Below are 6,000 nucleotides of genomic sequence, written 5' to 3' on the forward strand. Positions count from 1 at the left end.
ACTCCACTTCAGAATACTCAGTGTGGTGCAATATGTAGAAATAGGCACAGTTACAAAATGGTGATCATCACTTTCTTTTCTGACACCTCAGGAACTTGACTTCATTATTGAACCATAAATCCTATCGTACTGCAAACCAATACTCTAATGTCAGATAGACGGGACGAGGACAGATTTGGAAAAGGATCATATTAATCCAAGGACAATTGAATAACACTGGACGTGATGGAGAAAATCTCAAGCCAGGCAATTGAAACAAAGATGTAGACGTTGATTTGACTGTCTATGTAAATGTATACATTAACTTAAATGACTAGAATCCTCGGTCCAGTGAGGTAGAAATACAACACACACACACAAAACGGACAGAAAGTGAAGAGGGTGGCTATACTTTTTGAGCAAACCGTCTCAATATGATCCGTGTGAAGGGCGGACTAGCAAAGTAAGTTTGTCATTGTATGGCAAACTGTCTGTTTAACTGTGCACAATGCACATGACAATACATCATCTTGAATAGATTTTTTGTGTGTGTATTTCTCGTTTTTTTTATATTCAGATCTAATTGTATTGCCTAAATGTATGTCTTTCTACTATTACCCTTCCCATACCTATCCTCCCCCATGATGCCTTAATCCCTAAGGGGATCAATGAAGGGATATCTTATCTGATCTTATAAAACTGTAGAGCTCCTGTAACAGCAGTTAACTTTGATTGATTTTGAGTTTATTCTACAGGTCAGTAACGATGACTCGACTGGGTGATAAATACTGAGCAATCTAATCTATTTACTAATCCTAATTACAATGTTTGAGTAAGAGTTTGTCAACTTCAGGCTGAGTGAGTTGGACATATAATAACACAGATGTTTTAAGAAAACAAAGAGTTAAATGTACCATTGTTGTGGTGTCTCTTAGCAGCAGCTCGGGCAAATCACTGAACAGCATCACAAGAAGAAACTCCGAGCATGTCGTTTTGTAATTTTTCTCTGAGCTAGAACACATTCAAAACGAACGTTGTTCTCAAAGAGACCTGTTGTTGCAAAGACATCCAGTAAAAAATAAGCTAAAGGACGGTTACTTATAGCGAACGTAGCGTTGAGCTAACTCGTTAGCTAGCAGAAAACTATACAACATTTAGCTTCGTGTGGTTCTATTTCGTGAGGCAAACACTCTTGTGTTGAATCGGTGTAACATTTTGAGAATGTGCCATGTCTAAAAATAAAAATAAACGCGTATGTTTTGATTGTAAAGTAGTGTAAAGGAGCTGAGAGCCAGTAGCCCCTCAGTCGAGTAGGGTATATCTGCAGAGCCGCAAGCCCAACGTCTGGGCGGGGCTTCGGGGCTTGTACTCGGTTTGAGGCGGGCGCTTGCGGCTCTGCAGATATACCCTATTGCCTCAGAGAAACTTTCCTCCACGACAGCAGCGGCGGCGGACCCGTCTATTGACCAAACAAATAAACACCGTGAAACAAACACAAACCGCTCCGAGAAAACATGTTTATTGAGATAATTCAGAAACATATAACGACGGTTAAAAATGTAATACAACACGTTAGCATGTTGCTCATAAAAAAATTATTGTAAAACATGAAACATCCCACTGGAACGGAGAGGTGTTTTAGTCCGAGAGATAGCCGGAGTCTCTCGAAAAGTCCCACAGCGACGAAAGCCGCAGGTTGGGGGATTCAACTTTTCTTTAGTTACTTTTCATTCCATCTTACCTTTCTCTCTTTTCTCCCACACGGGTCCAGGTGAGTCCCTTTCTTTCGCACTGGGTCGACGTGTCCACGCGGCTTTGTATTTACTCCAAAAACGTTGTATTTCCACGGGTTTTCTTCTTTGAGGGGGACGCCGTTGTGTTTGCTCGCCGTGCGGCTGCTGGTGATGTGATGGTGGTGGTGGAGCAACACATACCAGCCCTGCGCGAGCCCAGACCAGACCCAACGCTCTTCCAATCACTGCAGCGGCGCGCCCGACCATCGACCATCGGGAGAGAGGGGGCACCTGGACGCCACCTGGTGTCAACACGAGGTATTTCTAGGTGTCTTGCGAGCATTGCCGGTCGCACTTGATTGATTGATTGATTGAAAACTTTATTAACAAATTGCAGATTGGGTACATACAGTACGGGTCAATACACACAATTGTTAAGGGTATGCAGACCAGAGAAAGACTTTCGTCTTGTTTACATCAGGGTCCCCCAGTGCTGTGACAAACTGTCAAAAAGGGCTTTCGTTTTTGAGATACCCCTACCAGAGGTAGAACAAAACACAAGCATGTTTTTCCTCATCTCTAAGGTCTCTCTCCCATATATGAAATGGATTCTTGTATACAAATATTTTACTGCAAAACTTGTTAAATGGATATATTGTTATACACCCCCAATGGGAAAAAAGAACCTAAATATAGCCTGGCCGTATGGGAGTTGAGACATATAAACTCATGTAGATTAATAATACAAGCTCCAAGAGATTTCAAATTTGACATGCTAGCAGTCAGACAGTTATGTAATATATATAAGAAATGTACTAACAAACTTATTACACATTGTATTACAAATATATATATTACAAATATACTTATTACACATTGTACATTTTCGTAAATACGTCAATATATTACACACTGCTGGCCAGTTTAACTACCATATTGTCTTTATACCTGTATCACTATACATATTGTAACTCTGTACATACACCTGATTAGCACTATTACTCAGTAGTACTAATTAATATATTTCATATCCAGTTTAATCACCTGTACATTGTATATAACTATTGTACTTTACTGTTACATTTGCACTCTCTGGTTGGATGCCAAACTTATTTTCGTTGTACTGTACTTGTGCTGTATAATGCACAAGTACATAACAAATAAATAAATACATTTTAATCTAATCTATTTGTAAAGACGTCAACATGTTACTTCTTTGTAATATGTACACATTGTACATTCCCTCCCTGTACATACGTCAATATATGACTTATGGCTATAACATAACGTACAATATGTACTTTTAATAAGTACTTTATTTACAGATTTTTAATTAAGCGAGATCGGGCTGCTCACAGGCAGGGTTGTGCAGGACCTATCTCAAACCCTGCCCTCTTTTCTTGATCCTCCAATCACAACTGTCGCTTACCTTGGACAAACAGTCCGAGACAGTTGTGATTGGAGGATCAAGAAAAGAGGGCAGGGTTTGAGATAGGTCTTTAAAGGTGCACTATGTTGTTTTGTGAGAGTTGAAGAAGTGAATCATTTATAAGGAATCTTTTCACAACTGAATAAATAAACTGTCCTCAGAGGAAAGGTTGGATCCCTGGAACGCTGTTTGAAGCTAGAAGACATCCTGAAAACGTCCTATTTTACTGCTGTCATTTACAAAGGCGGCGCCGGCTATTTTGTTAACAAACATATTCTAGGCTTACGTTTGGTACCAGGTGCCTAAAAATTATTTTGTTTTCATTTAGGATAACATAAGATAGAATCATTACAAGAATTACAGTAAATGTATTTTGCGGGCTCTGCAAACCTCCAAAACTGCATAGTGCACTTTTTTTTTAATCCTCTTTTTCTCCGCCTGATTTTAATTTTTTTTCTCCCCATCCCAATTTAGTCGTTATGCCAATTCCCCCCCTCCCCTACCTGGTTGTTGTGCGCATGTTCCTCCTACTGGTCGGTACAAGGGAACCCTGAAGTCCACCACATGCTTCCTCCGACACATGTGGAGAGTAGACAGCCAGTGGCTCTTTTTTCACCTGGCAGCGAGGACTCTCATTGGTGAAGCGTAACGCTGCCTTCACCATTCCCTGCCTTTCGCTGAGCAGGCGCCCAGACCTGACCTGTAGGCGTCGCTGTCCACAACGCCAGATTACCACCCACAACTTCCCTCCCCCTAACTCAGCCAAACGAGTTAGTATGACGACCGGCCCAAGCGGCACGGTGGTGTAGTGGTTAACACTGTCGCCTCACAGCAAGAAGGTCCAGGGTTCGATTCCCGCTTGGGGACCAGGTTTCCATGATGTCAGGTACCCAGGTGGGGTATCTCCCAGGCCTTTCTGTGTGGAGTTTGCATGTTCTCCCCGTGCTCGCAAGGGTTTCCCCCCCGATAAGATAAAACCCAATGGAAAAACATGCACAACAGATCGCTAACGCTGTGGCGTCCTTGACGAAGACGGACAGGAGCACTTGGATTGGTCCCCGGCGCGCGGCTCACGTTGACGCCCTATCTGCTCCCGGCTGCCCATGGGGGGGAAGGAAGACGGGATGGGAAAAGTGCAGAGAGACATTTCATCGGCAACTCAGTGCATGTGTGTGTGTTCCTGTGGGTCGCCCATCTCGCGTGTGTGTGTTAAAACTGCATGACAAATAAAGACTTCTAGTCTAACACTTATTATATTATATAAGCCGCAGGCCAATGCTGACTCCGGGAGTCAAGACCGCAGCCTCTTGAATTGGTGACGAGCGCAATCTCCGCTACGCCACCCGACCGCCTGCATAGTGCACTTTTAACACATTGAGCGCCATAAGCTTCCCCATCCTTCACTGTCTAGCGCCAGCTTTTCATGACCATTTTCGCGATATTTCACGATCTTTGCAGAGCTATTGTATATTCTATATTATAGCTATGGAGACAATAGTATGGCTCATTTGACAAACACTATTTCTAGTCCAATATGTAAAAAAGAGTTTGTTTCTACACACTGTAGTTTGTAGTTTATTACACGCTAAACATCGTCCATTTCCAAGATAATCCAGTATTTTTCCATATATTGCGAGATAAAACGTGTTATATGCAATAAGCCCAAACCGTTCTGGTTGATCCCCTGAAACCCCAAATACTCCCAAATCAAAGGTATATACCATGTACACATGTGCCCCGAAAATGCGATCGTTACAAAACGCTTGGTTTATGTCCGGTAAAGTAAGACACTGTGATCGTTACATTAACATGTTTCAGGTTTGGTAAAATAGACATACAGGGTCCTTACTTTAGCCAGAAGGTAATCCAAAAAGAATTATTCCAATGAACCCATTGGCGATCGTGATTACTCGCTTATATGTAATTACACGTGTTTAAAAAGATTGGTTAAATATTCAAGATGAATATCCACTTTGAACTTTGTTGCCTATACTCAATTTATACCTATACTGCTTTCACTGTCTACAACTGCCCTACACTGTAATCATAGTATTCATTAACTACCTACCTCATACTGTAGTCTACCCATATAACTCAGTATGATAGCGTACAATAGTGCTGTATATACTGTATATATACATTTATATATTTACTGCATATATATATCTGTCTGAACATACCTGCATATAATCCTTCTATATACCTATACACCTGCATATAAGTTAACCCATATAGCATGTACAATAATGCTGTGTATATATATATATGCGTATATATATTATTCCCATATATATCTATTTATCCAGATCTGTCTGTACATACCTGCATAAACCCTTTTTACATATCTGTAGATAATATATCTATATATATTGAAATAGACTGCTGCAGTCATTCTACCAGTCTGTAGTGGCCAGCTTCCTCTTCTATGCTGTGGCATGCTGGGGGGGCTACATCAACTCGAGGGACACCAACAAACTGAACAAGCTGGTGAGGAAGGCTAGCTCTGTGGTGGGAGTCGAACTGGTCAGACTAGAGGTGGTGGCAGAGAGGGGGATGAGAAGGAAGCTGGAGAATCCCTCCCACTCCACCCCCTCTTTGACGAGCTAGTCAAGATGAGAAGCACGTTCAGTCACACTCTCATACCCCCCCGACACTCAACTAACCGCCTCGGCCAGTCCTTCATACCAGCGGCCATCAGGCTCCACAACAGTGGGCAGGGACTGCTGCCAGACATCCAACTACAACTACTAGGAACCTAAAAGGACAATAATACTACCATATGCATACTGCACCTTATGTGAATATTGTATACTTCAGTTAGTTAGTTAGTTCATTATATTGATTTGTTATATTGTTTAC

The 6,000-nt window shown here is 41.7% G+C and overlaps 1 protein-coding gene across 1 annotated transcript in view; it reads right to left on the bottom strand.

The window, feature by feature from the left end:
* The window catches only part of bmpr1aa (bone morphogenetic protein receptor, type IAa), a 192,912-nt gene extending 191,028 nt beyond the window's left edge, over positions 1-1,884 (bottom strand). Inside the window, exon 1 of the mRNA XM_084322085.1 lies at positions 1,721-1,884. The gene's annotated coding sequence lies outside the window, so the exon portion shown is untranslated. The remainder of the gene's footprint in view (positions 1-1,720) is intronic.
* Positions 1,885-6,000: the final 4,116 nt, after the last annotated feature.

The sequence above is a fragment of the Notolepis coatsorum genome (genome assembly GCF_963971535.1).
Source record: "Notolepis coatsorum genome assembly, chromosome: 9".
Lineage (NCBI taxonomy): Eukaryota > Metazoa > Chordata > Actinopteri > Aulopiformes > Paralepididae > Notolepis > Notolepis coatsorum.